We start from the raw sequence: 24,318 nt of genomic DNA, 5'->3' as shown, positions 1-24,318 counted from the left end.
GCTGGTTTTTAAGGGTAACGGAATGGATTCCAAGAGAAAGTAAGCGTAGCAGGGGGCGGCAGAAGGTTAGGTGGGCGGATGAGATTAAGAAGTTTGCAGGCAAAGGGCGAATGCAGCTGGCAAAAGATAGGGTTAATTGGAGAGACATGGGAGAGGCCTTTGCCCTGCAGTGGGTGTAGTAAGGCTGATGATGATGATGATGAGTGTTAATACCTGCTTGCGTACGCATCAAGAAAAAATTGATGCAGCATTTTTAATGAAGATACGCAATAACATCCAGTAACTACAATGCTTCATTCGTTTTACGTCGACTCAAAGAATTTTCCTGTAATTAAATGGCCGGCTGCATTCTGTGCTTTACGATCACACTTCGCATAGTTACGGTAGGTATCCATTCACGCTGCATTCACGTATACATTAGCGGCTGCATTTACGCGTTTAATTTTTTTGTCCGTTATGTTCAGTTCGGCAATATTTCACAGTAGAAGGTGCGCTAAAGCGGCAAGGACAGTAATGTTCGAGCAATGATAGTTCATGACTCACCACCGCCGTTTATGACAGTGGCGGCGCCTTAGCGGCTTAATATGTGCAGTGCCCTCAATGCAAGTCATATAGGTTTATGTTATATATATGATGCACTAGCGGAACCCGCGCATGCAGTTAATATCAAAATCATAAAGAGCTGTAACCTGAATGAAACCCCTGTAATAGGCATTGTACACGATTGTAAGCTAGTACACATGTATTCAGGCGCAAGGAGAGGCAATTGTTTCACGCCCAGGTACAGGTTTCCAATGTTGCACTCGCGCGTACACTGCAGGCGCACGAATTACGATGCGAGAAGTACAGCCAAAGCGGACGGCTTTTGACCTGGCTAAGTTACTGGCATAGTTTTCCGAAAACACAAAAAAAAATGTTGAACAAGTTTACTGTGCGCACAGACCTTCACTTGAATGTTGACCCCGTCCATTCGCAAGAACCTTGTTTCCTTGAGAGTGTTGCCCTATCGGCGTGCACACAATTTGCTGGACAAGGCTTCCACCGTACTCAGACGAACTGGAGCGAAAAGACAACGAACAAACAGGAGTTCTACCTCTAAACACGTAGTGCTGCATCAGCGGTGGCATGTTTCCCGCATTGCTGCGACTAATGACCGGTGTCGACACTTGCCGGCAGCTGCTGCAATAAAAGACAGTTTTAGCAGAGCGTATTTGTGTCTCCGCTCCCCTCACGGTACCCGCTCAGCCTTACCGGAGCTTGGCTGTAAAACAGCTTTTTAACTAAGCGGAGGCAGACATGAACTGCACGAGGAGCTCCCTGGTGTTAAAAACTGGAATCAGAAATAAATTGGTTAGTTGGTTTTTTGGGGAAAGGATATGGTGCAGTATCTGTCTCATATATCGTTGGACACCTGAACTGCGCCGTAAGGGAAGGGATAAGGGAGGGAGTGAAAGAGGAAAGGAAGAAGAAGGTGCCGTAGTGGAGTGCTCCGGAATAATTTCGACCACCTGGGTAAAGTGTACTAGAAGGGGTCAGTGGGCTTACCCTCCAGCCAAGCTCCCACTGGCGGGCGCGCCGGAAATGTCAACGATTTTTGCTTCACGCACGTGCTCCAACACGGTCGACACGGCCCGCTACAATGAAGTTGACATCAGCGCCGCGCCGCGGCCCTTCGGCATAAAAACGATAACTAATGAATTCCTTTGCAGGTCATGTACGGAGCGTCCGTCAGCAGTTTCCCCCATAAAAGTAGGTTCAGGAATTAAAGCAGCGCGTACATATATATGAGCGACCGAGCAGCGCCGACCAGCACGAAGCTAAGTGAAGTTGCTGGTGGCGCCACCTTTCGTGCTTGACATGAACGGCATCAGGGAACGACGGGCAGTGAGCCCACTGCCCTCTTCTAGTACACTTTATCCTGGGGATCTTTAACGTGCACTGACATCGCACAGCACACGGGCGCCTTAGCGTTTTTCCTCCATAAAAACGCAGCCGCCGCGGTCGGGTTAAAGAAACAAAAAAAAGCTGATTTATTTTTCCGCCGCACTTCAAAGAAATATTTTTGCTCGTAAAAATTTTATAAGAGGTGACGTGAAAGACGCATTGTTTTTGTACAGACGCTTGTTAATTTTCTTATTTCTGTGCATTTGCTCCCAAACGCAGAGGTTGTTGAATAGGTTTGCCGCAAGTTCCTCTCGCAAAAGTCAAAAATCTTCATCAGCGCGCAACCTCTTTCTTCAAGGTTTTCGGATAGAAAAGCCTTTGCGTTCTGCAGGGGTTGCGGCACATGCGACAGCATCTGTTGAACCGGCCGCCATGTTGAACTAGCAAACAAGCGTGAGACCAGAAGGATTTGAGTGAGCCACGCTCGTCGCACCGTTCCGCGCTCCGCTAGCACTGCGTACGAGCGGAACGGAAGTGCCGGTCCGCTCGCGCGCTCCCCGTCTGAATGCTTGGCGCATGCGCACTAGCGCTCCCGCTTGCAGGCTGAGCGGAGCGGAAGCGCAAATATGCTCTACAAAGGCTGTCTAAAGTCATGTTGCTTAACCAATTTCGAAACGCTCTATCTCTTTGGAACAGTAACACTACGGCTTAATTAAGCTGTGGCTGTCAAGATGCCCATAATCACCCATCAAATACGAACATTGTCTCGCTACACGCATTTGACGTCTTGTATTTCTCAGTGCCAAATGGATATGTTACCTCCATTGTTCTGCCCCATTGAGGCGCAAAACGGCACAGGACAGAACTTTACATTTACCGTATGAACAGTGTTCCCTCGTCGATTGACAGGATTTTCAAGCAAGCTATGAACTCTCCTATATATCCAGAGAACGGGAAATCAAGAAGGCGATTTTTAATAATAAATTGCCGAAAACAGAAGAAACTAAGAGAGTAAGGATGTGACATTCGCGTTTTTATGTTGTTGGGGCTTTTGTTAAGGCTGCGCTTTTCAATAGTAAACCGTTTATTGTCAGCACAACAATTTTTTAGGATAAAAAAGCCGCAGGGCATCTAGAAGGAGGCTTACAGCACTACTAGTTTGGTCAAAAGTTCCTTGTAGACGAGTGTTTTTCTTATACATTGTCGTTGTGAAAAAGCCTCCATGCAGCAGAACATGGCAGTGAAGAGGAGGACGGGGGAAAAGGCGGAACACCGCAAGTGTGCCCCGTCACATGGATGCGACGAGTGAAAAGCGCCGTGTCCATTCGTCGTGTCTTGGGTCTCGCGCAAATTTTCCGAAATCAAACGGAGTGAAGATTCCAGCAAAAGGCATGCTTGTGTGCGTAGTAAATTTGCGGCCGCGCGGGGGAACCTGATCGAGAAAGGGAAGTGCGGAGAGGAAGGCGGCTTAGCACTACCACCTCTTACTATAGCATCTCGCATGGGCTGCCAGCTCATACCAGAGCGACTCCCACTGCTGTGACATAAATGTGCCATCATCATAATGATCAGCCTGGCTATGCCTAGTCCAGGACAAAAACTTTTGCCCTATCTCTCCAATCAACCTCTCCTGTGTCAACCGCGGCCAAGTTTTCTCCGAAATCTTTTTTTATCTCATCCACCTACCTAACCTTCTGATACCCCCTGCTACATTTGCCTTCCATTCTAATGTATTGTGTTACCCTTAACGGCTATCGGTGCTCTTATCTTTTCATTACATGCCCTGCCGAAGGCCATTCCTTTTTATTATATTCCATTAGGATGGCACTAACTTGAGTTTGTTGTCTGACCCACTCTACTCGTTTCCTAAATGTCAACCTTGTCGGACCCCGCGTGCACTATAATCTACATTTGCTTTTTACAGACTATACAAAACACATCGCTCCGGATGCCAAAGTGGCTTTGCAAGTCAGAGAGCACTGACTATTTCGCGGCGTAGTTAGCTATTAAAAAAAGTGTAAGATGATAGGGACGCTCTGAGCAACCTTTGAAGTTGCTTTATTTCTTTAAAACTGATTTTTGCCCCAGCGGCCAAACAACTTTCATGCCTTTCGCGCTTTTCTACTAGCTTTAATGTAATTTTGATCTAAATACGCATTCTGTCGTGCATGTATTTACCTAAATACACGCTATAAAAGATTGTCGCATATTTATGCATGTCCTGAGGCCCATAGCAGAGAACATGGAGAACAATATAAAAACTGTCGGACCTACGGCTGCCAGATTTTGTGTACAGATTCAAGGGACCGTCGAGGTTTTGAAATATGTATTTTCATTAACGGTGACAGGCGTAACTTCTCCGCTCTTACGAGGTTGATGCTGCACCTAACATTTTATTTTCCATTGCTCATTGCGTTCCCGTCAAATTAAGTTAGGCCTTTTTCGTTAGCCTTCGTTTCGGCCCCATAAGTGAGAAAAGGAAAGGTGCGGCTGTTAAATAGTTTTCTCTTGAGGGATATTGGTAAAACCCGTTCATGATTTGAGAATCCTACCAAATCTGGCTCACCTTATTCTTTTTCTTCCAGTCATTTCACTCTCATGATCCGGGTCGGCGGCCACTACTCGCCGTGATTAAACATGTTTCCTTACCACTTCCAGCGCCTCACTATCAATCTTAAACTCCTGCTCTCTTACGAGACTGTGGCACTTGATATATTTTAGCCAGGCATGTAAACTATTTTTGAGATGGTTTTAATGCGATTGTCGCAAAGCTTGGCCTTTGTCACAACAAACGGTATCGAACAACTGCATAAGCCATTAGCACCGGGGGAAAACCCACCATTTATTCGAACCTAGACCAGTAAAGTTTCGCAAGGTGCACAGCTATCCCAGCAGCAGTGCCACAACTCGGTATACTGCGTAGGTGTTAAGTATTCGTGCAGCCAGGCAGCAATAAAATGCCTCGGCATTCTAGGACTTCATATTCCGCTGTTCCCGGCGTTGCGCCCTCTCAAATAGCGCATGAGTCTCTGGCGGCTGTATCAGCACTGGACGCCAAGTGGGAAAATTCGCATACGCATATGAGGGCTTCTATTTATTGTGACTCACTCCAATTACACAAATCAAATTCGCATCAGCACTGCGGGCTGATGCGAATTTAAAATATTCAAATGATGACATTCACAAAAACATTTTCACTCTGAGCTTCACTGAAATTTATTGTATTACATGAAAAGTGACCTAGCAAACCTCTACAGCGTAAATACAACACTGGGTCGCGTTTTTCATTTCTCCTGGTACTAACCGTTTTCTTTTGTTTGAATCACTGACACTTTGTGAGGGTTACATTTTTGATTTTTTCGCAAAGCATTTGCGATTGCTTGAAGCATACATCCGACTTGTTTACAAATCCCCAAACCACGCAGACGGGGCGCTTCACTGTAAAGAAGAAATCAGGAGATAAGCGCCCAGTAAATGTTCAAAAACTAAGGATTCTATGTAAGTGGCGCATCTAGGACGGCGCAATATGGTATTCTCTTGTAATGAAATGCTGTGAAAGTGCTCTTTAATAGCAGGTAAACAATTTTCAGCATAACTTTTTTCGGCGCACAGCCTGCCAGTCATCCATTGTATTTAGAAATAATTTCGGGGTCCTTTTATGTTTGCTCTAAGGAATACACGTTTTTTCGCCCTCTAGTCTCCTCTACCGATTTATATGCAAAGCTTGGATGAGAAAAGAGCCCTAGTCTCAGTTACGCTGCAGTATCTCGCCTTTCTTACTGGATCCGCCACGAAACATCCGAATCGTGGCGGCCGCATTTAAATCGAGGCGAAACGCAAATAGCGTCTGCATGTTGTGCGATGCCCGCGCACGTTAAGAATCTCAGGTGGTTGAATTAATCCGAAGGCCTCTATTATGGCGTCCCTCATAGCCAATGTGTCGATTTGGGACGTTAAGCCCTCAATAATAAAAATTTTCCTGCCTTACAAAAGATCTGTTTCGCTGCAACAGTTCTTACCAGCCACTTATGTTTGTGATTCTGTTTAGCAAAAAAAAAAAATCTTTTCCAGTCTCCTACTTAGAAGGGAAGAATATGATCTTCCGAAGCTATAGATAGGACACTCTACAAAGATAACTCAAGGAACTAATTTTGAACAGCTCTAGTAATTGCGTCAAACAACACTGACAGTGAAAGAAATGCGGAATGTCAGTCGCACAAAGCTTAGTATTCCTGCTGCGCCAACTACTCTCCGCCCTGCGGTCCGGCAGCCTCCCGGGACTTAAAAATAGATACGAACACGGCTCGCCAGTCCAAGAAATAAAAAGACATTTCAAAGTACCCCAGCCTTTTGAACCATACAACCACACTTGCTTGGCAGGTCTGGGGATCAGGCTACAGGTTTCAACCCGCTTTTTTCACACATTGAAAAAAAGGGGAGAGGCAGCAGAGATAATTGCTTTCGGGTTCGAACACGAGGAGGTTTTGCAATGGCCTCTCACTATTTCGTCGTCCAGACGGCCTTATTTGCCCCAAATCAGATGCACGGACAAGCCTGCGGGGAAATCTGAGCTTCAGGCGAGTTAAGTGAACAAGCGAAAAAAATGTCGAATCCTAAATAATGATCTTCCCTACGACACGAAGGACATTTCTCCCTGCTACTTAAGTAGAACTGCGACTACAGTCAAGCCAATGTCATGTAGCAGGTGTTAGCAGCTGCATTTCATGGGCTCCAGTCTTCAGGATAGTGGTTTTAGCTCAAAGCATGCTGTTAGGACATCGCGGGATCCTGAGTGGAGCGGTGAATCAAGGTCCAGAAATGAGAGAAGGCAGCGCGCACCATCATGAAGTGGTTATGAATGCCCAATAAGCTTTCACGCGATCCCGAAGGGCTAATGAAGGCTTTAATGTTTTTTTTTTTATTGAGGAAGATATTTCAGTGAAAGTTTTACGGGTATATTGTACGAACTGCTTGCCGGGGCGCGTTTAACAATGACTGAAATATCAAGGTTTGTATTTCATTATTTGCTTGCTTTACGTTTTGCTTTCTGATTGTACCAGTGCTTGATTGTGCCTTGCACTTTTTCCGCTTAACTTTTGATAGTATTCAAGAAAACGTCTGTGTTCCATTCTTTCAGTTAGCAGCCCTGATCAGACTGTCTTACTGTATGGCTGTTTATACCTCTAGCGCAATTTACACAATGCAGGTATACAAGCTAAATACACCGAGCGGTTCTATTTCAACTTTTCTTCTTCTATTCCACTTCAACAACCATCTTCTAGATTACTACTGTTGGTTCAAATTGTGTGAAATATCGTTTACAGGTAAAATATTACAATTATATTTAAGATTTTATTTATTCAATTTTTCTACCCTACAAAATTCGCGTAACAGAACCCAGTCACTAAGCATGCAAAATTACATGCTTCAGAATAGCTGATCATAATGTACGTCATCTGTAAAGGTTCATTTGAAGCATTAAGAAAGATATTAATCTAGTGGCGTTAGAAAACTAGCTAGAATCAGGAAATCTGGCCTGATAAGCGAAGTAAAGAAGATACAACATGTGCTTGATACCTTAAAATGTGTTGGAATCTCTTGCTCGTGTGGCCTATATTTAATTGATTTAATCGTTTGTCTTCATGAAAGTTAAAATATTACAGCATTTACTTTTTGTAGTAAAATCATACAATTTTATTATTCACGGCACTTTTTGTCTACCCTCCGCACATCAGAGAATTTTGCTAACAAGCTCCATGAGGCACCCTTTTGTTAACACATAGTCTTCTAAGCAAGCTTCTGTCTCACTGCAGATCTACATTACTGGAACTGGACACGTCACAAAGACAGAGAGCTGAGTCCTCACATTCTGCGACGGTCTTGGAGTTCGCTTTCGGATTAAGAGGAAAGCTGTATTTTTCCACCGAGGTCATGATTTGCTCGTGAGGTTGATTAATGCCGTCAGAGTTTCAGAACTACCGGTAGATCTTTTAAACGCAATATATCCCGCAGCACGCCAGATTTAGATATTAATCAGAACATTTCACATATCTTCTTAGGTTATTGGTGTTTGCAACATTACTTTGGCCTCACATTTTGTAGAAAAAAGATAGTAGCCGTCGTCATTTCTATGTTCTTTTACGGAATTATGACTCGGCTTCACCTAAACAGCTCGCGCTTGAACGCCACTGCGTTGAACCCTAGTTGTTTGCAACAAGGAAGCATAAATAGTTAGAAAGAGTATAATAACATACAGCATAACAAGTCGATTGCATTACTCATCAGTAGAGAAGTAGCTGAAACTCTCGAAGACGGATCGCTTTTCGCAACACGATACGATGAATGAAGGAATTTTGCTCTGAGCTCGGGTAAATTTATTGAAAACTAGTCGGTTGATCGGCATGGTTTTAATATTGTCGTTCTGAATATAGCGATGCCCCCCTTCCCAACACAAGAATTTGATTTAGGTGCTAACTCTGAAGTTTCCGGCGTATCACCTATCACACAGCGCATACAAATGTTGATATTTCCTTAGTTCTTCGCATTATTTATCAGTTGCTAATAATATTGCTGAAAGGACCTTCTGCAACCTCTTAAGGGGACATCAAACTGCGCGTGACCAGAAATGCAAGACGCCTGAAGAAAGACAATTCCTTTGAAAACAATAATAGCGTCGAAATTAGCTGTGATTCGTTTGGTTCAAATGCAGTATTGGCTGGTCAGGCAGTGGCTTAGAACTTCGCTCTTTATTCACTGCACGACCTGCGGATTTGTATACGAGTTATTTGCCCTTACACATTCAGAAGAGATATAATGGGCTGAATTTAAATATGGTTATTCATCGTGTTCCTAATAAGTGCCCTATTTTCTTCCCATTAGTATGTTTGAATATTAAGCTATAGACCGATAAGAATTGGCCCCAAAACCGCTTCGCACATGTGATTCAAAGCAAATGAGCGTTCTCCAGCAGACTGCTAAGAACGCCAATATCTTGGTCAATATTTCCAGCACTTGGGTGCATCGGTTGCTATGATCTTTAGAATCAGACTCCTGCGATCGTACTTACCCTTAATTACAGGCTGGGCCTCCAAAATGAAGCAATAAACTGACCCAAATAACACATCCTTACGTTCACTCCATCGAGGTTCCAGTTGGCCTAATGAGAAGAATGATACAAACAGTTTAACCCGGATATCTTTTCTTCGCTTTTTTAAAGAACAAACATATGAAATAAACTTGAATACAAGAAGAAGCATTTTATCGTCGTATGTTTTCTTGCTGCAGATATGTCAGCAAGTAAACCTCTGACGCAAGCAAGCCTGATTTTTGCTCCGAACTTTACGCAGGATCCGTAAAGAATATTTTCTCACATCTGGTTAACGTCGCTCGAACTGATGGCCGAATATTTTTGAAATTATGCCGGCAGTGGGGGACGTAAAGCCAGGCTGCACGCGAAAAATATATGATGAAGTGTGAATAATATGCGTACTTTGTTGAAGGCGAATGAGAGGTATGGGTATGAAGTGTATGTTAAGTACAAACCCGGTAACCTCAATTTCCCATGGACGTGCCAAGGAAATTTCTCCCCAAGAGCATAGAGTAAACTATTCTCGTACAAGATAATGTTCTCTGTGTTGTTGTGAAACCATAGTTTTGATATTGTGTTGTTTACGAGTAACATTGCGAAATGACGACTCGCAAGAGGCTCAATTCCTGTTGTTGTGGACGAGAGACAGCAGTCTAGCTGGAACGCCATCTTCGTGACTATGGCTTTTAACCCCGGAGCGTTAAAGGTCAGGTTACCCACAAAATTCGGCGTCGGCGTTGTGGGCGAAAAATAGGGTAGCGTAGGGTGGCCCACGTGCCCATCCGACGGAGAGGCAACCTAGATGGGCCGCCAAGATCACGTGACCTTGTGGCGTCATCGTAGCCTACCAATCGGATTATGAGCGAAGTGGCCAAAGAGGCAGGTGGCTGCTAAGTTAATGATTGATCACGAGAGGTTTATCAGGAAGAGCAACCTGGGTCGCACAAGCCACACTGGTGGCAGCGTCTTCCATCGCAGGGCAGTGGTGTATCCCTTAACCGCTGCACCATTGCGGAAGAAATGATGTGAGGACTCCCAGGGAACTGTGAATTTTAAGTTGGATATGCCCAATTCCGCATTAAGGGCATTAACCCATCAACGCTGTCGTGTCATATTCTTAAGGCGGAGCTAAAATGTGCCTTTTAATTTTTTGTCTGGACATCTTTGCAACTAGTACACATTCTTGTTGTTCATCTTTGAGCTTCTTTCTGCACATAAACTTACGTAGGGCTGTACTCTTCAGCGTTCCTTGCATTTTCTCCCGCCAAAGCTTAGTGGCAGTGCAGGGCTTCGTGAATGTACCTAATGTGCCTACATAACATCGGATTGAAGGAAGCGACGACTTACGCAACGTAAATTTTATGTGCACCTAGAAACGTCAAACACGCGCCATATTTCTGTGCATTCTTTCCTACCCCCAGGCTTTCTATTCTTACATGATGAGTGCAAACACACGAGAAAGCTTAGGATATGACTCTCTTTACATAGGACGCATTGTTTAAAGTATTTGGATTCATAAAGAGCACTCACCTTCATCAGCGAAGACCTCAAGGTATGCGTAAGGTTTTTCATTGCGCAAATGGATGGTGACATTTCTTTTCCTGCAACGCATAAAATTAGTGTTACGTGTGTGGAAACGCTACATTAGAACCTAAAAAAAGATTTTGGGGGCCCTGAATCTCCAGGCAAAAGTGGAATTTTAGTAGAGAGCGGCGACGTTAAATCGCTGATTCAATGCCAGGAGTTATTCATTAGAGTGGACAGACCACGGCGATCGGAATGCGTCCTATTAATGCACGATCTGGGCATGCTAACTTGTTTATACGTTATTGGTTTCTCAGTAACCTCAAATTGTTATTGTCCGAGCATTTCATTTATTGCACGAGTACCGATCCAGATGAGCCACTCTGAGCATGCTTTTTGTGATCGTATTCAATCCCGTTGCTTGTTTAGTTATGAAAATTGGGGAACAATAAGATAAATCTTCAGTTTATAGCTCCTCATGCAGCCATAAGTCGAGCTCAATTAGCTTGCCCAGCAAGAATAAAAGTACTTTGTCGTTCCAAGAAACTAGTTACGAGTGATAAATTTGTTTGATATACGCACGTATGAGTGTGATTCCCGATGCCGGCTCTGCAAACACGAAAAAACCAAAATGTTCTATTTCAGTACCTTTGATGTATCCCTCATGATATAAAATTGTGAGACAATCATCACTTTACATATTTATACGGATGTGAAAAAGTATGAATCGGTCCACAATACACAAACTCGGTAGTGCACTAAGAGAAGAACGAGCATGCCATTGTCGAAAATACAGGCGGAGACGGGGATTTTTCTGTTGTATTTACCATCTTTGTTTTACGTGTGTTGCGGTCAGTGATGGCACTTACAGTAAACTTAATTTTGGTCGCATACTTATAAAACTGAGACCTCTGTGTGGGCTACTATTTGTAGTCTGAAGGCAGTTCAGTAAAAAAATCCTCTTATGCGCAATTCCGCGCGTGGTTTCACAGATTACATGTAAATGAACATGAAGATAAATTGTGACCGTTATCTAATTTACATCATCCTACGGCATATTCATTCAGACTTGGTGCCTTCCCAACACGTTATGTAGGGTTCGGGGAAAGTATGTGTTTTTCTTCAACGCGCATGAATGTTCAATACGGCACTGAACGCAGGTGCTTCACTTTCTGATTGAGGACTGAACAGAGAGGGGGGCTAGCTGTCTTTGATCAGGTGTACCATGGTTACGTTCCAGAGGCCCATTCTAGAGCAGATTTCCGTGGCGCTGAGTTCTGGGCTCGACTTAACATTTTATTCAATATTACGCGCTCGCTTACCCAGCCACACTAGGTTGCATTACTTCGAATAACCGTTCTAGTATTATGCTGGCGTGTGCCATCCGCAGGGCTATGTATTTTTCTTCACAATCGCCATTTTGGGCGATGCAGTTTTGAAGGCGCTGGCGAAGTTTTTATATGCCCTTTCCATACCATCTCGTCGTCGTGCAGCTGAGAAAGCGTTGGAAATAGCTTTGACTCCGTCACAGCGAGAGGGAAAGATATAAAACAGAAGAAGGGAGGCAGGAATATTGACCGGAAGTGTGTTCTGGTTCGCTACCTTTCCCTGCAGTGCCTTCCGGCTAGATGTTCGTTTCACTTTGGAAACAAGTGATAGTGACTGGGTACCACGTATAGACGGCAGGGTGGGTATGCGACAATTTTTCATTTCAACTGCTGCACGAGAGTGGGTTTCACGGCCTACGTGGGCGCGAGCGTTGTAGTGGAGAAGCCTCATCTTCATGGTCAACACTCCTTTTCTACGATTCCGAACCGCGCGTATGAGTTGCTTCGGTGCCTCACAGTACTTCTCACCATTTACCATGGTCCCTAGGGCCATGAAGTCGACTAAAAGTAAATTCTTTCAGTCCTAAAAGACAGTTGTCAGTACTTTTCCGGCAGACTGTGTACGCTTGAATTTTCGCGGCTTAGGCGAACAGGAGTGTCGCCACTTACGTGATTGTTGTTTCGTCTCAGGTGAGAGGAGGAATGCCTAGTCACTAATAATTACTAATAACAATGCAGCCCGAAAAGTGGTCCTTTTCTTCTGCATAGCGCCGAAGAAATTCGCGAGAAGAGTCGATGCTCGACTTTGGTAGTCTGGTGTGAGCATTCGCGGAACCCACCTTGCGCACACCTCCCTATATTCCTATTTGTTCGTTCAAATTCTAAGGATGGCACTTCGAGACGTCTCAGGAACCAAATCCAGACATCGTCGAAGGTGTTCCTGTGATCTTGTCGCATCATTTCTTCAACTTTCGCGACTGTTTCGTCGGAAATTGAAGCCCGCCTTTTTGTTTTTTTGTCGTGAATTTCAGTGCGACAAGTTGTAAACTCCCCACAGTTCTTGTGGACTTTTTTGACATCCAGACACTAGTCTCTAAACCCTTCCGTCAACTGGCGATGAATTTAAACAGGTTAACGGTCGCTGGCGTTCAAAAATCGAATAACTCCGTGGACTTCGCGCCTGGCGTCACCGACAAGCGGGAGCTTCGTTACAAAAACGACTACCGAGCCCAGACTGGCCTGACCATCGGGCAAGTGGTGCCCTGTTTGGGAGAGGAGAAAGCAGCGAATAGAGCCCTGTGGCCAAAAGTCGCCCTAATAGTTTTACTGCAGCCCGAGCGCTTTGGAGACCTCACTTTTGTGATTAACCTCATGTTGTGAGATGGAGCATGCTAACCAACTTTCAACGTAATGTCATGACCAAGTTGGCATGTTGAAGTGCATTTACAACAATGGCTCTATAAGCGAAGGCGTTTACTTTTACTTCCTCGTCATGCACGCGTGACCCACGTGCTGTGTGAGTTTTCACGGGGTGGTCAGTGAGTCTCTCGCTGGAGGTAGTGAGTCGCCCGAAGCATTACTAGGTAGAACTTCGCGAAAGTGGCAGGAAACGAGAGCTTGGTCTGTGTGAACAATATTGACCCTACGCCCTTAGAGCTCACAACGAGAGTAGCAGGACGTGCGAGCTAGTCATCTAAATTTGAGACAAGTCACACAAGAGCTCGCAGGTCAGGAAGTGCGAGCCTGCGAAATCGAAGCCGTCCGAAGGAAAGCATAGACAAACCGCAGTGGCGTCCCTAAGGCGATGGATCTTCAATTCAAGGCCAACAACCCATGTAGTTTAGCATATTTGGTCAACTAGAAATACTCACATATTCCGCATTTTTTTTCCCTGACATCTCCTTTTTTACTCTCGTAGGTCACCATTAACATAATTAGAGGCGAGGCAGGGGAGGAGGAAATGCTGACGTTGACAGCGCATTTCTTGGCTACCTGCTAATTATTTTATTTTCGTTTATTGGAGAGTAAAAAGCTCAGCTTGCAGACAGTATACGAAGAATAGAAACTAAGGTGATTTGCTTTTTGTTCTCTTGTTGCCTTTTCTAATGGCCTCGTCTCAAATGCAAATAAGCGGCAGGCAAAAGTATATAAATTTTGCAATGCTCCAACACCGCCCTTAATCTTTGAACATTTATCAGTCATGGCCAACGCACTCGTGACACTGTTCAGGTTGCTAGATACTACATTGTATACGACATAATACTTATTAAAAGTGCTCATAAAATGGCTCAATAAATCCGAGTTAGGGGCGGCGAATAAAAAATATTCACCACTATTTTCATTCGATGACCCTGCGACACTATTCACTTCGCGCATCTGGTCGCATCCTGTGAGCACCACATACACCAGGCTCCTTTTCTTCAGGCGAGCCTGAAAGCGGCGTCAGAAACTTGATTCATAATCCTCCGTTTTTGATAATCCCGCAGCCGCCAGAAACCCATGAGTTTTAATTATGACATAGCACATCACACCACTCAGAACGCGCCAGGCACATTTGGTCAGCGCACGAGAAACATTTAAGATGACGTTTAATTTGCAATCTGTGCAAGCCAAGCTTGCTAAAAGCCTACCGAAGGCCTAAGATTAAAATTTAAATAAAAAAATTGACAAGTGTGACGTATAGGAGCCGAAGAGCGCAGAAAACGTTTTCACAAGGGAGAAAATGCGCATGCGTACGCCATTCTGCATCCCTCTTTTATTTTCACTGTCACCTTTTGGAGGAATATAAGTCGTTCCCGCCTCTACGGTTTATGTGCTCTACCATCTTGCCCTAACTTCCATCCTAGCTTACGTTACTTTTCTTTATAAGCGGAAAACGTCCACACCCCTGAATGAGACTAAACACTCATTCAGAAGCAGTTATATTTCAGAAACAGTTATATACTCACATTTAACGTTATTTGTCGCCTGAAGCTCACGGCGTTCCAACCTATAAGTGCCTTTATCACTAATCGTCTGCCCCACGACAAGGATAAACGTAGGCGAATGCAACCTTTCTGGGTAAGCACTTCCTTTTTATTTTGAATTTTGGCACAAAATTCTACTGTCTCAAAGAGCAGATTCTCGCATGTTTGCATCAGTTCAGGCAGTAGGTTCGTACCGCGGTGTCAGATTTAGAACTGTGTGAAAAAAAGTGGCAGGGTTTTAACGTAGTGAAACTAACTAGACGTACGAAAGCATGCACTTAGCATGGCTTTCTTATGGTTTCGCTTTGCTTCGTCGTCGGCACATCTGGCGACGATAGTTCGATAGTAGTATTACTTGATGAGGACGACGACGTAAAATGCATAGCGCGAGAAAGTGTTCCAGTTTAACGCGAGGCGTAATCGGCTGCTGCGATAGCACATGGTTCTGGTGCAGTTGACGGTGAATCTGATCTGTTCGCGCAGCTGCGGGTTCAAATCCCAGTACCGGCAATATTTATTTATTTATTTAGGCAAGGTTTGGCCGAGGTCACCCTCGAGATCAAGGTTCATACAAACTTTGTGATTCGGTTAGATCATGTGAAGTAAAAATGGTTTGCATGAAAACGTGCTCCCGTGCATACCGCCAAGCAAACTGCAAATTGGCACAAACTGAAATTTAAATGCTTTCTTCATCAGAGAGGACAAGAAGCGATGCTGCATGCTCAACATCGCATTCGCTGCCCGTAGGTAAATGGCTGAGAGCGAGGCGGTTCAGTCCTCGGTAAAGAAGGCGGATCAATCACATTCCGGACTGCAGAATCCAGTGTAAGGGTCTCTTTCTCAGTCGCATAAATGGAAGTTTTGTCATTCAAAAATAAAGCCCGAGAGTTGTCCATCACATAATGGCTGCCTGTATTATACAACATTTTGAACGCCGATGATAACCGGACGATTTACGCTCCGCTGCGTGAACGTTTTTCCTTAAGGAGCCAAACCCCATAATGCGTCAATCATGAGTAAAAAGCGGAGCTATGCTCACATTGAAGCCTACGCAACTGCGCGTGGCAACAGTGGCATATTTGTTGCTCTTCATGCTCTTAGAGTGAAAAAACACAGCATTACAACAGTAGTAATGAAATAATGAGAGGGAATCCGATGCCTCTATTTGTGCACTTTTCCTCCGGAACGGCTGGGCGTCCGCGCACATGTGCCCGACACTACACCGTGCACAACTCTGGCATGGAGGGCCTGGTCACATATGACACGCTCACAAAGGGCTTAAGAGCTAACCTTAGGAGGTTATTTGCGCTTGCAGCTGCAGAGAGGAGTAGAGGAGGAAGGTGATATTAGACGTTACCCCTGTGCATGTTGCTGTTTCACAGATGAGCGACACAAAGTATACAGACATTACACGGTTTCCTACTTCAAGCTCTTACTGCATTAGAGTGCCTGCGATAGTTATTTTATTTCTTTAACAGCAGAAGTATTTCTTCAGAAAACGTCAGCGGCATGTTTTTCAGGAGAAGAGTAAACGGAATGGGAGGGAGCAGAAAACGCTACACAAAGCGTTGCCCAAAGCGGAAATCCAACCGGCGGCGGTGGAAACAGGTAACCTTTCCTTCCGGCTGATTTTTGCTGCTCAACTAATTTCGCAGCGTCTCGCGCCGCTTGTTTCACTAGGAGGCTATCGCCAGCCTCCAAATACATCTATCACAAAGCACTTTTCTTTGCCCCCAATACCATGGATGCTGCCAGACATGCAGCATACCTAAACCTAACTTATTCCGCTCAGTATGGGAATGCCCCTACTGGGAATGCCCATACCGAGCCCCACCTTCTCTGGTGAAGCATCTTACTCCAGCAAGACCAGCAATCGGTGATTCAGCTGGCGAGCCTGATAGCGACAACCAACCAAGTTATGGACTAAGGATACATTCGTACAAGGATGATGGTTACTACGTTATCATTCACCAAAAATAGATTACATAAACGTTTTTCTGCCTCGTCCTCTCGCACTGTTCCTCCCGTAACGCCGTTCGTTCACCGTCGCGTACTTTGGTGATAGCCGCTTAGAGCACCTCAAACGTTTTGTACACCTCAACTGTACGGCACGCCAGCCTTCCTAGCTTAACGAGCGTAGGAGCAGTGACCTCTGCGGCAAGAGAAGTCCTCTCATGTCACAGCGATGAGATGCAAAAGAAAATAGGCAAAATCGAAACACATCTCCACACCGGCCGAGTCAGATATGCTGCATTAAATTCAATAATCTCAACTGAATATTTTATTTTTCGCCCCTCGTATCCCTGCTCCGGGCTCCAAAACTGCGCGAGAGGGGATGAGGCAAAGACAATCTGCCGCTATATTCAATCCGATTAAGCGATGCTTCACTTCTCACACATTTCAAGTAATCGGCTCGTTCTAGGTACTCATCCTAATGCAAGCTGAAGCGCTTGCACTTTAATGCTGGTAAAAGCTAGACTGCAGGAATCTGTACACGCCGGAGTAGCTGCTCTGCACGCTCGCTTAACATAATAAAAACAAGCTACTTCTGCTTTCCCACGTGTCGATGGTGGTAGCTCAGCGTACCCAGTTCGGTCACGGCCGCAGAAAAATACACGATTCATTGTTAAATATTTTATCAATCCGGCACGCGACATAAATCTGTCTAGAATTTCAAAGGTCCACAATATCTGATAGTTCTCACCTCATGCTCGAAAACAGGTCAAACAGTTGAATGTTTTCTATTTATACTAAAATTTACTTCAAGCATCGACTTAACGAAACAAGGAAAATGCCGAATAATGCTACCTACATTATTTTTTCACATGTCATTGAAATACACTTGGAAAAGTGATCACGATACTCTGTCTTAATCTGACTTAACAGTCGATGGCGTGTAAATGCCAGTAGGTTGCATTTCTGCTTTTTATGTGCACATTATCTCTCTTTCTTTAGTTAAACACTACGTCGGCTAACATAGAAGATGGCTTCCTCTATGGTCATTTTATTAATTTTCATCTTTAACTGCAGTTGCCACCCAATGGCACCCACCCTGTTTTTAAAACGCCTACTCTCAACTAACCTACTTCACGCAGGTGTTATATGAACACCATTAAAAGGCTGTATTCAAAAAGGTGCTAGAAAAACCGTTTACGTACGTTCGCACAACTATGCCGGTTATATACACGAAAGTCTGTTAGTACTCACGTCTCAAGTGTGCGACGAGCTCCGTCACGCGTTTTATTTATGAAGTTGGAAACCAGGCAGTGGTCCACTTTATTTTCTAAAAACTCTGAATACTGCAGCATTCGAAGAGTGGTGGGCGTACGCAGTGCCTGAATGAAAAAAAAAGTCCTGGCATTTTATCACAAACAGAAAAATTACTCTTTCACTAAAAACAAAACATCGAATCCTCAATTGCTCTTCAAAGCTATAGCAGTAGGGAAGCTAAGACGATAATTGCTCCTTATCGTTCCTTGTAGCTTATTGATGTTTTATTAGTAAAGGCATTCTACATAACAGCCTTCTTAGTGTGGCTTTCTATATAAGCGCGTTTTCATCAAAGATAAATATTACGGGCCTTTAGAGAAAGCCAGTTTCCACATTACCACCAAACCAACATTTCTCTTTGTACACCCGCATTATAATATTTTTGATCAACTATTTTGTACGTTGTAGATAACATTGTAGGTAACATATTCACCCCTATAAAATACGCAAGATCCAGAGTGCCAATATAGTCAGTGATTTATTAACCATTGGAAGTATGATCACCCGTGTTACTAAGCATGACTGAAATACCGTCTGCTTCTTTCCGACCTTCACGTTGTGTGCTGGAAAGCGTGGAATATAAAGGTAGTAAAGAAATTGTCTAAGCACAGCGGACAGAGAGTCATCGATTCTCAAATACATGCTTATTTGAGTTATAGAAAGCAGACGGGCCAGTTGATACTTTCAAGATTCCAGCAAAACAGCGCGCAAAAACCTGACAGGAACTGGCAAGGAGACAGACATAAGCGCATGCGTCTGCCTTATAAATTTATTTTCTACGGGCACCGTAAAAACCCAGTCTTCAGGAAGCTTGTATTCGTTTCTGGATTCGAATCTGTAGAAATTCGTCATTCGCCGGCGCTGCGCCTTGCTGGCGTGCAACAAAGTAGCTAGCTGAGTTTTGAGTTGACGAGCTGAAAACTCTAACCCCTGCCTGTAAGAAGTAAAGTGCATCACAGATTCCACACTTGCCTGCAGGTACCCAAGAGTGAGAAGTCGGCAGAGCGTCCGGTTATATTTCGAAATCAACGGCTCCCCTGGTAGTTATCCAACTTGTGTGGCCGGTTGAACGGTGTCGACTGACAGGAAACAGTATATAGGGAGAATAGCGTGATATGTGTGGATATAGGCGTAAAAAATTAGGGGGGGGGGGGGGGGCACTTTATTGACCTAAAGTGCGGTGAGGCGAAAGTCTTTAGCACGGTGTTGCGGCTTGTGTCGCTAATGTGCGGGTGAAGATAATAGAAAGCTACAAAGAGCTTTTAGGAGGCGTCTGGGAAGATTGTCGAGAAAGCGCTCCTCTAAAAAATGTGGTGGCACCACTCAATGACGTCACACGTTCATCAGCAACCTGGCTTTGTGATTTTCTTTGCGATGCCACCAGACTTAACTCGATTGATCGCGGCTGCAAGCAACTGCTTCCACTTTGTTTCAGAGTGTTGTAGTTGCTTTGGTGCCTTCTCTCGATGACGTCATCAGTTTGATTGCCACCTATAGTGGAACACATTTAACATACCCACTGGCGAGTCATGAGCCTATGCAGGCTTTCGTCTTAATTAACGTAATCCCCCACCCAGCTGGCAGTTGGAGAACAGAGCCCACTGCCCTCGTCTCCACCCTCCCCCACGCGTTACTACTCACTGCTGGCTTGTTTTAGCTCACACCATCTGCTAAAAACATAACATCTGAGCATTCAAGAAATATTCATTCTGCAGCCAAGAGATATTACTTGGATGAAGAGTGCTGAAAAAATTGATGAAGATTACGAGTTTCGCTAGTTGAATCATCACGGAAAACCAAAGGAGCGCAAACAAAACGACGCCGACAGAGCAAGAAAGACAATAAGAAGCGCTTACAAAAACACAAGTCCCCGCGTGTTTTTGCCTTTCTATGTCGTCGTCGTTTTGTTTAGGCTCTTTTGGCTTTCCTGAAAAAATTGTTTTAGAGAGTCAAATTGTTTTAGAGAGGAGTTTTTTTAGCATGAAGGTGGTGTCACGATTTCAGTAACCTAACTATACGATGAGCCCTTTACGGTTCTTCAGTTTTTGTTGGAGATGTGTGCGAGTTTTGTTACAAGGTTCTTCAGCGGCACTAAAAAAATTGCTGATGGCCTAGTTTTGCTAGACCAGGATACACGTAGCGAAAGCGCAGAAACTTCTGGATCCGAAAAGTTAATATATGAAACCCGTGCATTCACTAGTTATATGTGCCTTTATTCATGATTATCACTTGAACCGTCGTTGCGGAGTGATAGCGTCTCCGCCTCAAACGACAAAGGCCCTGTATCGATTCCGAGCCTCGGCGCAGGCTTTTGCTATTCAGTGAGTGGGCGGGGGGTTTCAGTAGCTCCCATAGATGCCGCCACCGAATACGTTGGTTAGCGGTTAAGCGCGTAAGGACGGATGAGGGTGGCTGCGTGGTGAGGCGCGCGGTTTGACGTCATGCCAGATGGCGCGGTGAGCGCGCGGCGGCCGCCCAGCTGCGGCAGTTGCTAGGCAACGGCTCAAGGTCTGTCTCTGTGCCTCCTCGGAGCACCGCCACACCAAATCGCCAGTTCGTGGCGAATATAGGTTTCGCTACAAAACGGTGATGCTGTCCATGAACGGGCGAGACGGCATCGTCGACATACAGGTAGACCGCATAATGTCAGCCTACATACGCATTTCTTTTTCCGTCGCCCAGTCCCCTATGTAAACAGCAGCCAGGTTCTACTTTAGTTCAGGGAGTCGACTATGTCACTGTCATGCCCGTCTCCTGTGCGCAATTTTAATGCCCCATTTTTTCTTGCCTTCTGGGAAGGAGTCTCCTGTGGCGTCACATCGCCACGAACAGCGCTACGCCTGCTGGCTCGTGTCTTCTCAAGCGCACAACATGGAGGCTAGCCGCTCGAAACCAGCACTTTGCCCGTTTGCAGCGTCCGTCAGCGCTTAGCCTCAGCCCCATCAGTAATAATAGGCTTCATGAACACGAATCACGAACTCGAGGAACATTCTGCATTAATCTTGGCATGGTGAGGTATAGTATGTTATGAAGAGTTTAACGTGCCCAAGCGCACGAGCAATAAGGGGAGCCGTAATGGAGGGCTCTGGGTTTAATCATATCACCTGGGAGATTTAATTATCGCTTCCAACAAAGAGCCGAGGGCGATTATCTGTTTTGCCGCCGTCTAAATCAAGCACGACCGGCCCGGATTTTATGCCGTGGCGCCAGGTTAGTGAATTTATTTAAGAGCCACTGAAGTGCGGCGGTAGCCTAATACAATTGTGAAAGAAAAGATATAATATTTTCAATTTCTCTCGTATGAATTACAAAGATTCGCAAACGAAATAGCTATTTGCTTCTTCCTAGTAGATTTTCGTGCTATAAGGACCCCACCAGGCATAGGGTGAAAAATTTTGCATTTAGTTCATTTTTCATTCTGTTTCGTGCCCCTTTCCAGTGTGTTCATTTTTCTTCCCGTACAAAATTTTATTAAAGGACGTCCTTTTTAAGTGACACATTGTGGGATGCCGGAAATTTTATAACCGATTGGTGGAGTGTTTGCCTCACATAATGTAAACAAAAGAGCTCTAATCCCAATTACCCGCAGATAGAACTCGCGGCTGAAATACCACCAGGTTTCCATTCAGTTCTTAGTACTTTAGTGCACTGCTTTCTTTTATGTTTTGAGAGCTCTAAACTGAAAAGAATTTCAGTGTTTCGACCATCTTGTGGCTGCTTTAGATCGAAGAAACCTAACTTTCAACGCGGGCGTTATTCACATGCGTCTAAAAAGCTCTAGACTCTCGGTTACCACTGGTATTAAGCTCTTCAGTAGCTCTATCCAAAGTGAGAAATTATGTGCAATGCGCTGTGCTGAGCGCCAGGAGTCCGGCCAGAACCTGAAAATTTAGGAAGATAACCGGGCTATCAGGAGGAAATAGTCACAGAAAAATCTTGTGTCGACAAATGAAAAATGAGAAAGAGTAACATGGTTACACGTACCGACACTCTTGTTGTGAGGAAGTGATCGTGTTGTAATATCTGTAGCCCGTAAACATGCTTTATGTAGACTTTGTTATCAACTCCCCAACTGAAGCCATAGAGGCGGAAACTAATGGCATGGGGCTGATTTTCCACCTGTGGAGCTTGTCTGCATTCCTCATTTAATGTTACTGTGATCAAAGTGCTTTATCAGGGCATTTTTCTAAGGGCATTGTTTCTTGAGAGTAGCAAGTGTTTGCACTTTGGAAACGTTTTAGCAGGACGGCGACCTGAAGCACTATTCTGCAATTCTCGAAATTTGGCTGAAGAACAGAAGGGCGGACTTATAAAGTGGCGAAGCCGGGAAGGAGTGCTGTAATCAATAGAATTGACCATCTTTTGATAAACTTCGCTCGTCATTTGATGAAGAAAAAGCCAGCAGCGTGGATAAGCAATATGACCTGCTGCGGCAAGATTAGAAAAACGTAGAGTAGACGTCCATTTACAGGTTTTTAGGCTCCACGCCTACATGGTTTCAAGCAGTGATGACGTACTAAGATTGCAAGCGAAATGGCGGCAGCATTTGGGTATTGCAGATTTTCATCATAAAATAGGTTAAATATTTAAAAAATATGTTAGATCACCAATACCTGCATGCAGTGATAAAAGCAGTTCTTAAAAAGTTCGCTAGGGGAACAAACTCTTAATTAATTTGAAGATAAATGTTAAAGGCAATCGTGTGAAAATTATGATAATATTTCGGCATCAAGCCCGTGTGCAAGATTTACTGCGAAAAAAAGTTAAATTCGAAACTGAAATATCCTACTTTTTGTTCACTAGTCTATATACGAAAAATTCTGAAGTTTCTTTATCTTCGTGAGAACGCCCTTCGCAAGTGCTCTTGCCTCGACGCCTCCTTACACCCGGCAAACATCAACGCAGTAGAAAATGAAGTACTCCATCGCTTTCTACTGATCAAGCGGAATCTGTGGATATCCGCTTTACATCCGTGAGTCCAGATTTCGCCATTTTCTGCCCGTCGGAAAATCCAAGGCAGAGAACGCCGCGCTAAGCCTAGGCGGCGTCGGGCCGGCGGCCCGAAGGAACGCTGCTACAGCTCACGCCGCACCCGTGAGGATGGCGGACGCTAACGCGGCGGCGTCGGCTGGAGCCACGACACCGCTCGAAGAGAATCTTCACAGCGACGACAACGCTACCAACAACGCTACCGACAACGCTACCGACCACGCTACCGACAACGCTACGGACCACTCGCAGAAGAGAAAAATCGACAACGGGGGATGGTTCACTGCCAAATACCAGAACTCGAGACTGATTGCCGTTCCAGAGGCCGGGACAGACGCGGCGGACAATTCAGCGCTGAGCCAACCCAAGCTCAAGTGGAATCCCGTTCGGCGAGAGAAGCTACCTCCTTTGCCAAAAACGACTTCAAAGTCATCCTTAGACCGAAGAATGGACTCAACATCAGCGAACTGAGCACGCATCAGATGGCCAGGGCTATAACCAAAGCATGCGGAAAACCAGACATCTGCAACGAAGGCAGCTTCCTTATACGGCTGCACAACGGATCCAACATCGCTATACTCAGCACGCCAAGCATGGAGACTGCCAGTGCTGTGCAGTGTATTTCAAGTCTACGCTTTGCTGCAAAGAATTATGCAGTGACAGCTTACCTGGCCGCGCCGGACAATTCGTGCAAAGGTGTCATTCATGGAGTGGGCGCCGGGACCACGCCAACTGAACTACTATCGCATCTCCGGGTACGTACCCGAGGAGTCAAAATACTTTATGCAAGAATGCTCGGCAAATCCCAAAGCGCGGTCATTACCTTCGAGGGAAAGATCGTTCCGCGCAACGTCTATTACTACGGCGGCGAGATACGTTGCTACCTCTATCGATCATCGCGGCAAGTGTGTTATACATGCTTAAAGGCCGGACATAGGGCGGACGTATGTCCGACACCTGACGTTGTCGTCTGCTCTAAATGCACCGAGCCAGTGATCGAGGACGGACACTCCTGCGAGCCCAGGTGTGTGCTATGCACGGAAGCGCATCCTACGGGGGTAAAGGAGTACAAGGAACGCCTCAGGAAACCGAGACCACGGACGAGAAAAAAAGAGGAACCAGGCGGCGGAGACAACGGCGGACGCGGCCGGGCCCGGAAACGCTGGTTCAGCGAGGACTCCAGTTCGAGATCCAAGTCCAGATCGGCATCGAGATCAGGATCAAAGTCGAGATCGGCGTCCAGGACCCGGGAGGATCCAGAAACCAAAGA

This window comes from Amblyomma americanum, chromosome 8, assembly GCF_052857255.1.
Source record: "Amblyomma americanum isolate KBUSLIRL-KWMA chromosome 8, ASM5285725v1, whole genome shotgun sequence".
Classification (NCBI taxonomy): Eukaryota; Metazoa; Arthropoda; class Arachnida; order Ixodida; family Ixodidae; genus Amblyomma; species Amblyomma americanum.
This window is presented reverse-complemented; position numbering follows the sequence as displayed.